The sequence below is a fragment of the Heptranchias perlo genome, chromosome 19 (genome assembly GCF_035084215.1).
Source record: "Heptranchias perlo isolate sHepPer1 chromosome 19, sHepPer1.hap1, whole genome shotgun sequence".
In the NCBI taxonomy this organism is placed as follows: Eukaryota; Metazoa; Chordata; class Chondrichthyes; order Hexanchiformes; family Hexanchidae; genus Heptranchias; species Heptranchias perlo.
In genome coordinates, this window is record NC_090343.1 from 7,562,163 (window position 1) to 7,581,512 (window position 19,350).

Here is a 19,350-nt window from a genome sequence, read left to right on the forward strand (position 1 = left end):
CACATTATTGGGCTCCAAAATCTCAGCACCGTTAGACTCCAAAGAGGTGAGTCTCCTTGGGGTATCCTGTTTCGCCTTGCTTTGGGAAGGGGAGCATCTGTATGCATGTGAAGCTTTGGAACCTCTGACTGCAGATGAGGGTGTAAGGAGCACCAATCAGTTTGCATTGAGCACCCCTTGTGCAGCCTGTGCTGCTTGGCAACGCTCCATAAGATGTCTTCCTCTTCTTACAAATACCTCGGACAGGGGAATTCCAGTTGTGAAACCCACTGATTTCACTAATGGTGTCAGGGTTTGGGGAGGAATGGTGGGGATGTTGGGCGGGGTGGGGGGAGTTGAACAGTTATTACAAAGGCTTTTGAGAACCAGAAGAAGGGAAACGAATGGCCAAAACCGATCAAACAATAACTGAAATATTAAAAATAAAAGTCACTTAACCATCTCCCCCCACAGCTTCTCTTGGACGCTCCTTTCTCAAGTGGGGATCTTCAAAATGGACCTACTGCATGTCCAGATGTCAGGAATTGGTGGGCAAGATGTCCCCTCCCCCAGATGAATATTTTAATACTGTGCTCTCTTGCTTGAGGGACTCCCACCCATTTTTCGCTGTCCGATTAACTTCAACAACAACTTGCATTTACATAGCACCCTTAACGTAGTAAAACGTCCCAAGGCGCTTCACAGGAGCGATTATCAAACAAAATTTGAAAGCGAGCCGCACAAAGAGATATTAGGACAGGTGACCAAAAGCTTGGTCAAAGAGATAGGTTTTAAGGAGTGTTTTAAAGGAGGAGAGAGAGGCGGAGAGGTTTAGGGAGGGAATTCCAGAGCTTAGGGCCTAGACGACTGAAGTCACGGCCACCAATAGAGAGCTCTGCACTCGAGATAGGGATACGACTTTAAGAAATCATTGACCTTTAATTGCCTTTAATCAGGAACGACTCCTGGCTGGTAAGAATAAAAGGCAGGGAAATGGGTCATAAGAACATAAGAAATAGGAGCAGGAATAGGCCATATGGCCACTTGAGCCTGCTCCACCATTCAATAAGACCATGGCTGATCTTCTATCTCAACTCCATGTTCCCACCCTATCCCCCATATCAGTTCAAGAGGGGAGTTTGAAGAGGAAGGACCAGAGAGGTGTGCAGAGAGAAGTGTGAACAGAGGGGTGTGAACAGAGAGGTGAGTGGAGAGGCATGAACAGAGGGGTGTGAACAGAGAGGTGGGTGGAGAGGCGTGAACAGAGGGGTGTGAACAGAGGGGTGTGAACAGAGGGGTGTGAACAGAGGGGTGTGTGGAGAGGTGTGAACAGAGGGGTGTGTGGAGAGGTGTGAACAGAGGGGTGTGTGGAGAGGTGTGAACAGAGGGGTGTGTGGAGAGGTGTGAACAGAGGGGTGTGTGGAGAGGTGTGAACAGAGGGGTGTGTGGAGAGGTGTGAACAGAGGGGTGTGTGGAGAGGTGTGAACAGAGGGGTGGGTGGAGAGGTGTGAACAGAGGGGTGGGTGGAGAGGTGTGAACAGAGAGGTGTGAACAGAGAGGTGTGAACAGAGGGGTGTGAACAGAGAGGTGGGTGGAGAGGTGTGAAGGGAGGGGTGGGTGGAGAGGTGTGAACAGAGAGGTGGGTGGAGAGGTGTGAAGGGAGGGGTGTGAACAGAGGGGTGGGTGGAGAGGTGTGAACAGAGGGGTGTGAACAGAGGGGTGGGTGGAGAGGTGTGAACAGAGGGGTGTGAACAGAGGGGTGGGTGGAGAGGTGTGAACAGAGGGGTGTGAACAGAGGGGTGGGTGGAGAGGGGTGAACAGAGAGGTCTAAGTGGTAGGTGTTACTTTCCGGCCTATCACTGTCTTGCTCGTTGTAAGTAACTACACAATGTGAGTGAATACACCACACATGTTTGGAGATCTAGTCTGCGTGTCTAATTGACCAATGGGTCCTGGGCCTGCATCAGCTTGTTACAACACATGATGACTGGATGCTCGAATAACAGCAAGGGAGGGCAGCGAGAATTAGAAGTTAATGAGGGATTTGCCTAATGCACCGTAGGAACAAACAAACCAGTACAACACGAGGAAAGCTTAATAAAGCTCTCTTGCTACATTTTAGAGATGAGAATTAAAGGTGGGTCCTCGCCGTTTAAATGACTTTGATAAGATCAATTTTAACTTTAAAATAAGGTAGGATAACAGGACCAGAGGTTAAAAATATAAACTAGTGGAAGTAAATTCAGATCAGATACCAAAGGGCCTGAATATTTGGAATAACCTGTCAGCCAGAGTTGGAGACTTTAGGGCCGTCCAGTTGCATGTGTTACTGGGAGAATTAGTCTATTACAGGAATACGCTGCACTCGACCCATCGACCCTGTCTCATCCACATTCTTCCATTAAAGCACTCGCTTTGTGCCAAAACTCACAACAAGTGCCCATCTTCACATTAACAAGATCAGCGACCTCTACCACCTAGAAGGACAAGGGCAGCAGGTACATGGGAACAACACCACCTGCACGTTCCCCTCCAAGTCACGCACCATCCCGACTTGGAAATATATCGCCGTTCCTTCATCGTCGCTGGGTCAAAATCCTGGAACTCCCTTCCTAACAGCACTGTGGGAGAACCGTCACCACACGGACTGCAGCGGTTCAAGAAGGCGGCTCACCACCACCTCCTCGAGGGCAATTAGGGACGGGCAATAAATGCCGGCCTCGCCAGCGACGCCCACATCCCGTGAACGAATTAAAAAAAAAGCTCTTACGTCTGTCGTACTGAAAAAGTCCAATTGCAGTTTCTTTTTTATTTGTTTGCCTGTTGAGTCAGAGAGAGGAGAAAAAAGAAACAATTGGAGGTACAAGAAAAATACAAACTGCCTGACTGATGGAAAATGGATAATGTACGTCATGCTGCTGCGCGAGGGAGACAGATAGGCTATCGTGCCCAGTTTTGACGAGCCCAGCAACTTCTGGAATAAATTTACTGGAATGGTACCAGGGATGAGGGACTTCAGTTATGTGGAGAGAAGTGAGAAGCTGGGGTTGATCTCCTTACAACAGTGAAGGTTAAGGTGAGATTTAATAGAGGTGTTCAAAATCATGAAGGTTTTTTTACAGAGCAAATAAGGAGAAACTGTCTCCAGTGGTAAAAGGGTCGGTAACCAGAGGACACAGATTTAAGGTGATCGGCAAAAGAGCCAGAGGTGACATGAGGAAACATTTTTTTTACGCAGCGAGTTGTGATGATCTGGAACGCGCTGCCTGAAAGGGCGGTGGAAGCAGATTCAATAGTAACTTTCAAAAAGGGAATTGGATAAATACTTGAAGGGGAAAAATTTACAGGGCTATGGGGAAAGAGCAGGGGAGTGGGACTAATTAGATTGCTCTTTCAGAATGCTGGCATGGGCACGATGGCCCGAATGGCCTCCTCCTGTGAGAAATAGAAAATGCTGGAAACACTCAGCAGGTCAGGCAGCAGCTTTGGAGAGAGAAACAGAGTTAATGGGCCCGATTTTAGCACCCAATATCGGGTGCGTTCTCGGCGGGGGGGGCCCGAAAATTGCGAAATCCTGGAGCGGGACCGGATCGCGCCTCGATCCCGCCCACGTCCGGGTTCCGCGCTGACGTGCGGGGGTGCGTGCGCAGCCCCCGCTGGTGGGAATCCCGCAGGCAATTAAAGCCAGCGGGATGCCACTTGAGTGTATTTACTTTGCTTGTTCAGGTCATTAACTGACCTGATTAAGGGACTGTGTGTGATTTTGGATAAACATGGGACTGTTTCCCACCCTGGGGGAAACACTCCCAGATCGAATGGACGTGTTGCAGCCGTCAGCCTGTGGCAGCTGCAAAGGTCCATCTGACAAGTGGCGGGGGGGGAGACCCTCAGCCATTGCAGGAGGCCGCTCTGTCACTTGGGACAAAGTTTGGCCTCCACCACCCTCCTCCTGACGGTCAAAGTCACCAACCTGCACACTTACCCCGGGGTCCGGAGACATGTACCTACCTTGCGGACCCCCTCAGATGTACATCTTGCGGATGGGGGCCGCCGTAGCTGCAGTCATGACCTCCTCGGAGGGCGAACAGCATCACCAGCCTCACCAGCCTCGCCATCCACGCCGTCCACCTCTGACACGTGGAGCTCCACAACAGAGTGCTGTGACACATCCACCTGTACAGCAGGAGGGAGGGCTACCGCAGAGAGAGACGCGTCGCAGAGGGCACTACCCTCGCCACACGTTCCACAGACCGAGGCTCAGCCTCCTGGACCTCTCTGAGCAGCAGTGCACACGGAGGCTCAGAGTCAGTCGACATGTAGCCGTGGACATCTGCAGCTTCTCTCATGCCGAGCTGCTCCTGGCTGGCCCGAGCACCATCTTCTTACCTGTAGCTGTCAAAGTCACCACTGCCCTCCCGAACTTCTGCTCCACAGCCTTCCAGGCTGCAACCGGGGACATCCCCGATGTCTCTCAGTCGTCTGCGCAGAAGAGCCCTGCAAATACACCTACACCCACTCTGCAGTGACACACTGGGTGGCATCAGTGGTGGGTCCTCATAGTGATACCCAGGAGCGGGCATTATTGCACAAACCGGACAGGATTCGCGAAGACATGGCAGTAGTGGTGCCAATATAATGTGATGTGAGTTGTTCTTTAATTCCATGACAAACCCTCAAACACCCTTGTGCATCCCCTTCATGCTCACGACACGTTTGCCTTACGCTGCCTACTGCACATATGTGATGCATGCCCTGTGGCTGCAGCACAGGTGGTGGCAGGTTGAGTGAGGCTGGCCGTGAGAGAGATGCACGAGAGGGTGAGTATGAGATAGAGCCATGAGATTGTATGAGGATTGGGTTGCGTGGTAGTGGTGGGATGAGTGCTCACGAGGTGAGTAGGTGCAGGTAAGATGAGGATGGGGTTTGAGTGGGTATGAGGGGTGATGTGACAGACTAGTGTTGGCAGTGCAGAAGGAGATGTGGGGTGGGGGCAGTGTTGTGGCAGACGGAGTGTAGGGGAAAGACAACGTGTTCTCACTGTGGCTGACCTACTGAGGTCATTGGAGCGCCTCCTGCACTGTATGCAGGTGGGCGATATGTTGGTGGCGCAGGTGACCCCCTCTGCCACCTCGAGCCAGGCCTTCCTGGTGGCAGAGGCAGGCCGCTTCCTCCCGCCCGCCGGGTGGAAGATCTCTGTCCTCCCCCTCCTCTTCACCCCATCTAATGATACCTGGGGTGAGGCATCATTAAACTGGGAGCAGCCTTCCCCTTGGGCTGCTCCATGCTGTAATTTTTGCTGTTTGTGGCAGCATCTGTCAGTGGAGGACTGCCCCTTTAAATAGAGCGCCTCCAGCTGACAGATTGTACTGCGCATGCGCAGCCCGCCCGACGCGCAGATCAGCAGCGGGGAACCCGGAGGAGCAGGTAAGTGGATCCAATTAGTGTGTTGCCTGCTACGATCGCGCGGGCAACCCACTAATTTCACTGGCCCACCCGCCGAGAACCCGCACCCCTGGTAAAATCGGGCCCAATGTTTCAGGTCAATGACCTTTCATCAGAACTGGAAGAAGTAAAGATTTAATAGTTTTTAAGCAAATACAGAGTCAGGGAAAGGACGGGAGAAGGGGAGGAAAGAACAAACAAAAGGGAAGGTCTGTGATAGGGTGGAGGGCAGGCGTGATTAAATAACTAAACGGACGATGGTGCGAGGCAAAAGGAGGGTGGGAATGGGACAAGTAAAGAAACAAAAGATGGGTCTGGAGGAGCTGTAAATGGTAAGATCAGAACCATTACCAGCACCTGCTGTCCGAAAAACTGTGAGCAGTGGTTCTGATCTGAAGTTATTGAAATCAATGTTGAGTCCGGAAGGTTGTAAAGTGCCTAAACGAAAGATGAGCTGCTGTTCCTCGAGCTCCCGTCGAGCTTCATTGGAACAGTGCAAGAGGCCGAGGACAGAGCGGGAGTGGGACGGGGAATTAAAATGGCGAGCGACCGGAACGCCAGGGTCACGCTTGCGGACTGAACGGAAGAGTTCAGCCAACTGATGTCTGCGTGACGGTAAAAAGAAACTCGGGCGCACGTCCGACTCGCTGGAGGCAAGAGCTTAGGAGAGGGTTCGTGAAACCGACCTGGCGTTCAGAAGTAAACGGTACACTTGGCGTCGAGGGGGAGGGGGGATTAAGAAGGGAACCCTTTCAGCTTCAAGAGCGAGGACGTGACAGCTGCGTTTTTTTTTAGCTCTCTTGTACTGGCAGGTTGCAGATGACTGGGCCTGGGCGTATTCGAGTCTTAGTTATTATGGTGGCATTTATCTTTCAGATTACCTTGCTTTTCAGAAATTGCCGGCTGCCAGGAACAGACATGCATGAGCAGGATGCAATCCAATGGGGGATCGTCTTTCACATTGAGATTCAATGTCATTCCCAGTCTTGATATTTACCTAGGGATAAGTAAATTGCTGCGTGCTTTTAGGCGGTTGCCAGGTTGAGAAGAAGAAAAGAAAAATCTAGCTGAAGAAATAAAAAAAAAAGAATAGGTGGGGGAGGGATGGAACTGGTGAGTGAGAAGCTTTGGGCAGACATCAGCCAGCGAGTACTGAGATTCAGTTCCAAATACTAACCATCGCTGAGAAATTTATCTCTTCACACATCGATTTGGCAGGTGAGGCACAGGATCTGGGATCAAAGGTCACCATCTAGGTCATGGTTGGTCAAAAGCTGCTAACTGTAATTGGAATTGATGGGCCGTTCCATTTATTTGAACAGCTTTTTTCTGAGGATGATTTAGGGTTGGTGTCGCAGTGTTCGGAATAAGGAAGCTGTAATTGTTAGTAACACAGCTAAGTTAACAAAAGAAAAAATAATGGACTGTTGTAAGTTCTGAAAAGTCAACCTGCTTCATGGTGGTAGAATGTGAGCAGGTGAGTAGTGTGACTGATAGCTATTCCCTGACCAGAAAGCCATAGGTTTTGAGGTTGTTGTGTTTCTTGAGTGAATATGCATGTGTGTTTCCTGCCCTGGGGGGGGGGAGCTGAGTACCTGGACTGTGGCTGCCTATTTGGTGAGTCTCTCATGCGGACCTGCCTGCGTATTTCTGGCCCCTTGAGGTTTGTATCTCTCAAGTGAATCTGCCTGCGTTTCCAGTCCTTGATAGCTATTTATCTCTTGAGTAAAGTCTGCCCGTGCGTTTTGCGGTCTCAAGTGGGTTCTGTGTCGTTCAAGCGAGTCAGCCTGTCTGGTGGGCTTCCAGTCAATGGGGACTGCAGGCCTCTTGGATCTGTGGTTTTAAGTTCCAGGGAGCAGCATTTCACTCAAGGATATCTGCAGGCTTCCATCACCAGAGGAATTTCATTTGCAGAGGTCGCGTGCCACGGGAGTTAGCTGTAGGTTTTAGTTCTGAAGGACTTCATGCCCCTCAAGTTAGCTGTAGGTTTGGAGTCCCACCAGGCGGTGTGTCACTCGAGTCCATTCTGGGCCTCAGTCCCAGCAGAGTTCTCGTTTTCCAAGTCTGTCGGAGAGAGATTTGTTAGTTTTCTTTTGTAGCACTAGGCGGAGGATTGTGTTACATGAGTTACAGCGAGTCTACAGCATACAATCAGGCCACTTGGCCTGACTGGTCTATGCTCCACACGAACCTCCTCCCACCCCTCTTCATCTCACTCTATCAGCATATCCTTCTATTCCTTTCTCCCTCGTGTGCTTATCTAGCTTCCCCTTAAATGCGTCTATATTATTTGACTGAACGACTCTTTGTGGTTGGTTGAGTTCCACTCTTTGGGTAAAGACGTTTCTCCTGAACTCCCTATGGATTTATTAGCGACTATTTTATATTTATCACCTCTAGTTTTGGTCTCCTCCGCAAGTGGAAACATTTTCTCTACGTCTACCCTATCAAACCCTTTCATTGTTTTAAAGACCTCTATCAGGCCTCTCCTCAGCCTTCTCTTTTCTACAGAAAAGAGCCCCAGCCTGTTCAGCCTTTCCTGATAAGTATATCCTCTCAGTTCTGGTACCATCCTTGTGAATCTTTTTTGCACCCTCTCCAATGCCTCTATATCCTTTCTATAGTATGGAAACCATTGTGTGGTGGAATCAGGGCGTTCCACCTCAGGAGAGACACACTGGGCATTTTGTTGCTTCTGGACAGTTAGAGGAAAAGAAAGACTTGCATTTATATAGCGCCTTTCATGACCTCAGGATGTCCCAAAGTGCTTTACAGCCAATGAAGTACTTTTGAAGTGTAGTCACTGTTGTAATGTGGGGAAACGCAGCAGCCAATTTGCTCACAGCAAGATCCCACAAACAGCAATGTGATAATGACCAGATAATCTGTTGCTTTTAGTGACATTGATTGAGGGATAAATATTGGCTCTTCTTCAAAGTGATGCCATGGGATCTTTTGCGTTCACCTGAGGGGGCAGACGAGGTCTCGGTTTAACGTCTCATCCGAAAGATGACACTTCCAACAGTGCAGCACTCCCTCAGTACTGCACCGGGAGTGTCAGCCTGGATTATGCGCTCGAGTCTCTGGAGTGGGAGACTTGAAGCACACAGCTTCTTGACTCAGAGGCGAGAGTGCTACCCACTGAGCCACGGCTGACACTTGGTGGGGGAGTAGGAACCAGCTGTGAGCTGAATTCTAAATATGTGCTGAAGACGAATTAGATGAAACGTATGAGATCGTCTAGAAAAGAGGAAGAAGGGAGGCCATGTCGTGACATGGCGAATTGGCACCTGATCCAACACAAAGTTCACCATACCATAAACCAGTGTTTCTGGGGTTGCCGACTCTGGTTGGACGTATTCCTGGAGGTTTCATCACATGACCTCCTGCCTCCAACCGCCCCGCCCCCACGCTCCCGCCATTGGTCACCCGGCACGCCCACCCTCTCAGCGCCACAACCAATTGGAAAGCAAACAGGCTCTTAATTACCCCTAACTGGATGATTCTTGACTGTCAGTCAAACAGACTTTTTTTTTCATCCCATCTACAATATTTTTGTAACTAATAAATGTTCAAAGAAAATGAAAAAAAAATCACGCGGAGTTTTGTTTTTTAATGCCCCCTATGATTTTTCTTCCAGGGTGTTTGCTCGCAACAGGGTCCTGGAGATTAACCTTCAATTCCTGGAAACTCCAGGTCAATCCTGGAGGGTTGGCAACCCTAAGCGTTAGGCATAATAAAGCCTGAGGCCTGTGCCGCTCCCTCACCGACCATCCTCAGAATAGCGGCTTCCCGGTGAGTCCCTAGGGATTCTATCGAGGGCCTGTCCAGCTGCGGGCTGTTGCTGGAACTCAGATTCCGCACTGCTCCTCTTTCTTCTGCTGTTCGGAGAGATGTTTTTAGCATGGGGGTGGGTGACGTGGCTGAGGTCACAGTGCAGGGTGAGGGGTTTCGGTGGGGGGGAGCGGGGGGCGGGGAGAAGCTCTTGAGCAACGCCCCAGGGACGGGCAGGCGTCGAATTCCCAGGCCGCATGGGGCAGGCGGGCGCTGGGGATGCGCCCGTCTGCCAGCTCCGTGGGAAGCCGGTGGCCTCCCATTGACTCTGGGCTCTGGGCGGGGCGAGCATTGGAGGGCATCAGCGTAACCGCTGAGATCACGGCCACTGGGCTTTCAAGGCCAGGGTATGTATCTCGTTCTCACTTCCTCCTACATATGCTTTAAAATCATTCCCTTTTCACTCCCACTCCCCCTCTCCCCACTCCCCAGGTTTATCAACAACAACGACAACTTGCATTTATATAGCGCCTCTAACGTAGTAAAAAGTCCCAAGACGCTTCACAGGAGCGATTATAAAACAAAAATTTGACATCGAGCCACATACGGAGATATTAAGTCAGGTGATCAAAAGCTTGGTCAAAGGGATTTAAGGAGCGTCTTAAAGGAGGAGAGAGAGGTAGAGAGGCGGAGAGGTTTAGGGAGGGAATTCCAGAGCTTAGGGCCGAGGCAGTTGAAGGCACGGCCGCCAATGGTGGAGCGATTAAAATCAGGGATGCTCAAGAGACCAGAATTGGAGGATTGCAGAGATCTCAGATGGTTGCAGGGCTGGATGAGCCTTTATTCTAGGTTTTAATATTATTTTGCTACTTGTATATGGACAACTTAACCCCTAAATTGTCTTTCATTCTTTCCTCTGTCTTAGAATCAGTGCCCCTAAAATCTCTTGCAGATTGAAGCCTGCGCTCAAAGTCACAACTGATGATATTCTGGGCATTCTAGCAATGAATGTGACTTTCCAACCGTAAAACGTGCCACCATCTCAGGCTCGTCACTGAATGCGAGATCGCAGCTCGGTCGAGAGGCACCGCGTACGCTCAACGGATTTCACTTCGCCCCCTTTGAAAGGTCGTATCGCCGTTCCACTCAACCTACGGGCCCTAATTAAGATCACTATTACCACTATTAGCCCCATCTCCGACACCCTTCAGATTTACTCCGATTCTAAGCCAGCTTCTTAATGCGACTGCAACAATTCTTGGCTGTTAATTCCTTGATCTTCGGTTCATGGTTCCCTGCTTGAATAAACTTGGCCTTCCCTTTATCTGAGATTACGTCGTTCATTTCTATTATTACGGCCCTCCTTTTCATTAGCCTCAAATCTATTTCTTCCCCCTTGCCCCTTAAACACTTCTGGATGGAATTCATGGGCACTCTCAGGGTTAAACTGTGTCCGTGTTAAGTAGAATTATATCTCCCTTTTCTTTCCACACCATTTTTTAAGCTTCAGAATCTTGCTTTTAAAAATGTTGAGATTTCTACTGCCGGCCAGTTGTGTATTGATTTTCAACCTCCCAGTTTCTTCAATACCTCACCTCCCTCATTATGGATATTTACCCTGTGGTTATATTTGTTTCCCTATCAGTCTCCAGCTAATGTTATTCCTCAGCCTTCCACTTCTAATTTACATATTTCCAAATTGAATAATGTAATTCAAGGAGTATCTCTGTAACGTAGCCCGAGACTGCTGTTGTCGTAGAGTCCTCTTATAATACATGGTGGATTTCACACACAACGGAGCAACACACACACACACATACACACACACAGCCACAGCCCCACACACACATACACACACACAGCCACAGCCCCACACACACATACACACAGACACACACACACACACACACAGACACACACAGCCACAGCCCCACACACACAGACACACACATACACACAGACACACACACAGACAGACACACACACACACACACATACACACACACAGCCACAGCCCCATACACACAGACACACACAGACACACACAGCCACAGCCCCACACACACAGACACACACATACACACAGACACACACACAGACAGACATACACACACACACACAGACACACACAGCCACAGCCCCACACACACAGACACACACACACACAGACACACACACACACAGACACAGACACACACACACAGACACACACAGCCACAGCCCCACACACACAGACACACACACACACAGACACACACACACACAGACACAGACACACACACACACACACAGACACACACAGCCACAGCCCCACAGACACACACACACACAGACACACACACACACAGACACAGACACACACTCACACACACAGACACACTCACACACACATTTGTTCTCGCACAGTTAAAGCAAGACCTGCAATTATACAACGATTTTCATGACCTCAGGACATTCAAAAGTGCTTTACAGCCAATGTAGTGCCTTTGAATCGTAGTCACTGTTGTAATGTAGAAAATACGGCAGACAATTTGCACACAGCAAGGTCCCACAAACAGGAATGAGATAAATGACCAGATAATCTGTTCCAGTGACGTTGGATGAGAGATAAATATTGGCCAGGAAACGGGGGAGAACGCTCCTTGCTCTTGTTTAGAAGATCATGATGTTTCCACTTGGGGAGACCAAAACTAGGGGTCATAAATATAAGATAGTCACCAGTAAATCCAATAAGAGAGTGGAACTCGCTACCACATGGAGTGCCACTTTAGAGATTTTCCACATCCATCGCAAGTCTTTGTGCAGGTCTCTATGGAGCAGGTAGCACACCTCAGACATGGCCTCGCTGGTGGAGAACCTAAGCTTCCTCAGTCACTCTCTTCCGGGGCTCACATCCCCCACATGCACAATACCATCCGTGGAACTGCACCTCTGCTAAAGTTGAGGCTGCAGAGTTGAAAGTCAAATGGATTACCAGATGTAAGTCCTCTCTTTCAAACAATGCACCCATCCCAACAACAACAATAAAAAGTTAAAAACAGTGGATGTCCAAAGGGACTTAGGGGTTCAGGTACATAGATCATTGAAGTGTCATGAATAGGTGCAGAAAATAATCAAGAAGGCTAATGGAATGTTGGCCTTTATATCTAGAGGACTAGAGTACAAGGGGGCAGAAGTTATGCTGCAGCTATACAAAACCCTGGTTAGACCGCACCTGGAGTACTGTGAGCAGTTCTGGGCACCGCACCTTCGGAAGGACATATTGGCCTTGGAGGGAGTGCAGCGTAGGTTCACTAGAATGATACCCGGACTTTAAGGGTTAAGTTACGAGGAGAGATTGCACAAATTGGGGTTGTATTCTCGAGAGTTTCGAAGGTTAAGGGGTGATCTGATCGAAGTTTATAAGATATTAAGGGGAACAGATAGGGTGGATAGAGAGAAACTATTTCCGCTGGTTGGGGATTCTAGGAGTAGGGGGCACAGTCTAAAAATTAGAGTCAGACCTTTCAGGAGCGAGATTAGAAAACATTTCTACACACAAAAGGTGGTAGAAGTTTGGAACTCTCTTCCGCAAACGGCAATTGATACTAGCTCAATTGCTAAATTTAAATCCGAGATAGATAGCTTTTTGTCAACCAAAAGTATTAAGGGATATTGGCCAAAGGCAGGTATATGGAGTTAGATCACAGATCAGCCATGATCTTATCAAATGGCGGAGCAGGCACGAGGGGCTGAATGGCCTACTCTTGTTCCTATGTTCCTGTGTTCCTAAAACAACTTGCATTTATATAGCGCCTTTAACGTAGTCAAACGTCCCAAGGCGCTTCATAGAAGCGTTATTAAACAAAATTTGACACCGAGCCACATAAGGAGATTTCAGGACAGGTGACCAAAAGCTCGGTCAAAGAGGTAGGTTTTAAGGAGCGTTTTAAAGGAGGAGAGAGAGGTAGCGAGGTGGAGAGATTTAGGGAGGGAATTCCAGAGCTTAGGGCCTCAGCAGCTGAAGCCAATGGTGGGGCAATTAAAACCCGGGATGCGCATTAGGCAAGAATTGGAGGAGCGCAGAGTTCTCGGAGGGTTGTAGGGCTGGAGGAGGTTACAGAGATAGGGAGGGGCAAGGCCATGGAGGGATTTGGAAAAAATGATGAGAATTTTAAAATCGAGGCATTCCCAGATTGGGAGCCAATGTAGGTCAGGGAGTACAGGGGTGATGGGTGAATGGGACTTGGTATGAGTTAGGATACGGGCAGCAGAGCTTTGGATGAGCTCAAATTTATGGAAGGTGGGAGGCCCGAAGGGCTGAATGGCCTACTCTTGCTCCAATTTTCTATGTGTTTATGTATTTTACCGTGTGTGTGTGTGTGTGTGTGTGTGGTGAACTTCTGTGTGTTGGTTGCAGATGCATCTTGCTATGTTGGATGCCATGCTAGCTGTTGCCTTAGTTGATGGAGCAGCGTCACTGTGTAGCTGTGTAGCTAACTGGCGAGCTGCGGAGCAGGCTTGAGGGGCTGAATGGCCCTCCTCCTGTTCCTAATGTTCCCTATGTAATCTGAACTAAGACAGAGGCCAATATAAAAACAGCCATAAATAAGTATCCTTCCCCTCGAAAACAGAACACTATCCTTTGGTAGTTCAACATTCAGGGTAGACCCACAGAACAACTTTATGTGGAATTCATTAACACCAATATGTTTGTCAATGTGTTCCGGTGTAAAGGTGTGGAATTTAAACATATGTAAATGTGAGAGTCTGACAGGATGATGTGTCACAAGCTGTATCAGGAGTGCGACGTTTAGAAGAGTCTCTGAAACGACAGCAACACCGAACCAGGTGTGAACAGTCTTGGCATCTGCAGCCGACTAACTCATCATTTGGTATCTAAAGTAAGATTATTAATTATTAAGTAGTCATAAAGAATTATCACCTCACACATGCAAAGCTATCAAGATTAGAGTTTTGAGAAGGAGAGAAGGAGATGTCTGGGACATAATTGCACTCATTAAGGCTATTGGCCAAATGGCTCTTTATCTTTTTGTTTGTATATGCACCAAAATTTGTTATTTCCTTCTAAGGTATTGTCACTGATTGCATGCTTCTATATTTCGACATGGGGCTGCGTGTCATTATGGTGCTGCGATATGGCACCAAGCCACTTTACGTCCGACATATCCGGATATGGCACCAAGCCACTTTACGTCCGTCATATCCGGATATGGCACCAAGCCACTTTACAACTCTGTCATATCCGTCCGGGGGAAATGGCTATTCTTTTTTTGGCAAAACTGTCTTGCAAGCCAACAACTTCAAAACGCCAAATTGGGAATAATTTGGGTCGTTGAGACCATTTAAGTAAGTTTTGTCATAAAGTAGCTGGGATTGTTCTCCTGCGGGCAGAGAAGGTTAAGGGGAGATTTTGCTGGGTTTTGATAGAGTAGACTGGGCTACATTGCTTCCACAGGTGGAAGAGTCGGTAACCGGAGGACACAGATTTAAGATAATTGGCAAAAGGAGCAGAGGGGAGATGGGGAGAATATTTTTTTATGCATCGAGTTGTTATGATCTGGTACACACCGCCTGAAAGGGTGGAGGTAGCAGATTCAATAATAACTTGCAAAAGGTAATTGGATATATACGTGAAAAGGCAAAATTTGCAGGGCTATGGGGTAAGAGCAGGGGGAGTGGGACTAATTAGATAGCTCTTTCAAAGAGCCTGCACAGGCACAATGGGCTGAATGGCCTCCTTCTGTGCAGTGCGATTCTATGGTTCTATAAAGATGTTTTTAAATAGTTGCATCAATACATTACATCATTGGAACACTTGAGAAACCTCATTGGGGAAACAATGTCATGGTTCAGTGGTAAATAAGACCATAAGAAATAGGAGCAGGAGTGGGTGATACAGCCCCTCGAGCCTGCTCCGCCATTCAATAAGATCATGGCTGATCTTCACCCTCAACTCCACTTTCCCGCACTATCCCCATATCCCTTGATTCCCTTAGTGTCCAAATAAACATCGATCTCAGTCTTGAATATACTCAATGACTCAGCATACACAGCCCTCTGGGGTAGAGAATTCCAAAGATTCACAACCCACTGAGTGAAGAAATTCCTCCTCATCTCAGTCTTAAATAGCCGATCCCTTATCCTGAGACTATGCCCCCTGGTTCTAGACTCTCCAGCCAGGGGAAACAAACTCTCAGCATCTACCCTGTCAAGCCCTCAAAGAATCTTTTATGTTTCACTGAGATCACCTCTCATTCTTCTAAACTCCAGAGAATATAGGCCCATTCTACACCATCTCTCCTCATGGGACAACCCTCTCATCCCAGGAATCAATCTAGTGACCCATTGTTGCACCCCACCTAAGGCAAGTGTATCCTTCCTTTGGTAAGGAGACCAAAACTGTACGCAGTATGCCAGGTGTGGTCTCACCAGAGCCCTATATAATTGCGGCAAGACTTCCTTACTCTTATACTCCAAACACCTTGAAATAAAGGCTAACATACCAATTGCTTGCTGTACTTGCATGTTAACTTTCCGTGATTCATGTACAAGGTCACCAAATCCCCCTGACTACCAACATTTTTTAGTCTCATGATGGGTTGTTGAGCCTTGCAGGCTTGCTAAGGTGGGCAGCATGTAATTTGCAGCCTTAACTGTACAAACACAATAGAAACTGTAGGTGAGCACAAACCTTCCATTCTTTTAGTTCAAAATCTGGGCTGACACTCCCAGCGCCAGTACTGAGGGAGCGCTGAACTATCAGAGGTGCCATTTTTCGAATGAGACATTAATTCTTAGGTGGACGTAAAAGACCCCACTGCACTATTTCGAAGAAGAGCAAGGGAGATCCTCCCGGTGTCCTGGGCCAATATTTATCCCTCAACCAACATCACTAAAAAACAGATTGTCTGGTCATTATCACATTGCTGTTTGTGGGAGCTTGCTGTGCGCAGGTGACATTTAACATCGGACTAGATGAACAGCTGACACTTCTGAAATGTGGCTGGGTTTGATATCTGGGGTTTCTCTACAGGGGGAGAGAGAGAGAGAGAGAGAGAGAAAGAGAGAGAGAACATTCAGACGGACAATCAGCCCTCCCTCCCTCCTTCTCCCCAGCCAATCATGGACACTTTTATCCTCAACAAGGGACTGGTATCAAAAGAGGGTTGAACGACAGCGCTACGCTGCAGGATGAGACGTTGGTGGATGAGGGAAGGGAAGAATAGGAAATAAATTGCTGAGGGGAAAGAGATGTATTATTAAATTTAACGAATTTGCAACACCCAACAGACAACAGGGAGAAAGGACAGCAACAGAGGCAAGCGGAACGAACAGAATTCACTCACAATCTCTCTCTCACAACCCGTAAAAAGTGCCTCTTAACCACTCGAGTTGCTGCTTGAGGTGATCCGTATCACGGTGAATATATGCAAATTCCGGTTGGCACCAATGCTCGCGGGGCCTCCACAAAGCAGCATAATTCATGAGGAGAAAATCACTGCTGGAGGGTTAATGAACAGCTTGTGATGGTCTCTAATTAACGCATTAATCATCGGAGTAAAAGCCAGCAGATCGCTGCGTACCACGGGGCGGGAGAGTGTCATTCAAGTCATCAATCATACGAATAAAGAGCGAGGCAGCTCCGTCCTGCGGGACTGGCTACGGGCTGAAGGCTGTCCCTGTCCCAGTCTGCGGGAGACTGGACTCCCAAGTTAAGACAGCCAGATGCTTGCAAATGGAGGGACACTCGTGTTTACATATTCCCAGAGAAGCCCACAGTACAGCTCAGTGTGCACACAATACAGTAAAGGGTTGTTTTGTCGCAGATCATGTGCAGCCATACAGCACGTGGCTGAATGAACAGTGGCCAACTGTTAAAATTCATACACATAAGTGATTTACATAGAATTACATGGTATGTACAGCACAGAATCAGGCCATTCGGCCCAACTGGTTTATGCTCCACATGAGCCTCCTCCCACCCCTCTTTATCTAACCCTATCAACATATCCTTCTATCCCTTTCTCCCTCATGTGTTTATCTGGCTTCCCCTTAAATGCATCCATGCTGTTCACCTCAACTACTCCTTGTGGTAGCGAGTTCCACGTGTTAGCCACTCTCTTTGTGTATGTGTGCTATTTTTTTATTTTAAAAAGGTTTTATAATGGAAACCGGCTTTTCTTACACAATTAGCCTCCTGTGACTCCCTGGATTGATATTTGTCAATAAAATGATATGGGCTTTCATGGTCAGGTCAGAGATGATGTCCCAGGATTCAGAATGACGAGCTTTTGAAGTCATGGGTTATGCAGGCAGATTCTCTCTATCCATCCTTAAGGGTATTAAGGGATTATGGAACCACGGTGGGTAAATGGAGTTGAAATGCAAAACAGTCATAATCTAATTGAATGGCAGGACAGGCTCGAGGGGCTGAATGGCCTACTCCTGTGTCTATGTTCCTGCCAGCTCGAGGGAGTTTATCTGATGCCCACAATCACTGAGGCGTCCCGGGTGTGGGGCGTCCCGGGTGAGGTGCGTCCCGGGTGTGGGACGTCCCGGGTGAGGGGCGTCCCGGGTGTGGGACGTCCCGGGTGAGGGGCGTCCCGGGTGTGGGGCGTCCTGGGTTGACGATTGCACCACTCGTAATGATTCACTTTTCTCACTATGTCGGGCTCGGTAACTTCTCTAAATTTGTTCCCCTAACGATACTCGCTTGCTCCTCCTCACTGGTGCTGAGTTCCAGCCTGCGTTTCCTGCTCTAACTCTAACTTCACACCTGACTCTCCCCCCCCCGCCCCCGCCCCGGAGTGGACATTCCTGGGGAAATGCTGGAGGTGGTGTGAGGGACGCTGAGTGGACTGTCACAGAATCATATCTCATCATACCCTTACTTCCCCAGTAAGTAGCTATCTCCTTTTTAAACACCTCAATTGACTTTGCACCTATGGCCTTCTAGACGTTTCTTCTGGATTCCCTTTAAACCGTCTTTCGGGTGAGACGTTAAACCGAGGCCCCGTCTGCCCTCTCAGGTGGATGTAAAAGATCCCAAGACGCTATTCGAAGATGAGCAGGGGAGTTCTCCCCGGTGTCCTGGCCAATATTTACCCCTCAACCAACACCACTAAAACAGATTCTTTGATTATTATCTCCTTGCTGTTTGTGGGATCTTGCTGTGTGAAAATTAGCTGTCGTGTTTTCTACATTACAACAGTGACTACAGTTCAAAAAGCACTTAATTAGCTGTAAACTGCTTTGGGACGCTGTGGTGGTGAAAGGCGCTATATAAATGCACAGTCTTTCTTTCTTTCTTTAGGTTAAATTCTAAGACTCTGTCCTCTTGCTCGCAATTTTCCATCATTCCCGATCTACTCTCGTCAATTTCCTTTGCTATTCCAAACATCACAATCAGATCACCTGTTAACCTCTTCAGTCCTGAAACTCCTCTGGAGGGACTTTGGGGGAGCAGACTTTCACCTGCCCCTTGGATGTCCCCCACCCCTCCTGATCCTGTCCCAAACTCCACGTTAGGGGTATCTGCGTATTTTGATGGGGGAGGGGGGAAGGATTTCGCAGCGGCCACTTGTGGAAGAGCTTAAAACGATTACTTGAAGTTGGCACGTCCAGATTTTCCTGCTTTCAGAAACGATCGTTCTGCTATTGATTACACTACGGAAAGTTTCCTTTAAAAATTGAATCCGTACCTCGTCCGATCCTGAGCAACACAGGTATCCCTGGTGTCCAGATTTGCTAAGGACACAAATGTGGGAATATGCCATGCGATGTATGATCCTCATTTGCGTAGTGTCGTAATATTGCCCATTGTGTGAACAGACATATTGGGCTCAATTTTACGGGGAAGTTGCGGGTGTGTTGGGGGCAGGGGGGGGCCCCGAAAATCAGGGAAATCCCGTTCGGGTTCGGAAGACGGTTCCAACCCGCTGACGTCCGAGTTCCCCAGGGACCCACCGGTGTGCGTGGGTGACCCGAATCCAGATGTCCTGCCGGCAATTAAAGCCGGTGGGATGATAGTTAAAGAGCCAAATGTACCTCATTGAGGTCCTTAAGGCACTTTACCTGTGACAGAGTAAGTGATTCGAATGATTTTTAACTTACCTGGGCGGCTTGCCCACCGCTTCTGATTCGCACCTGGTA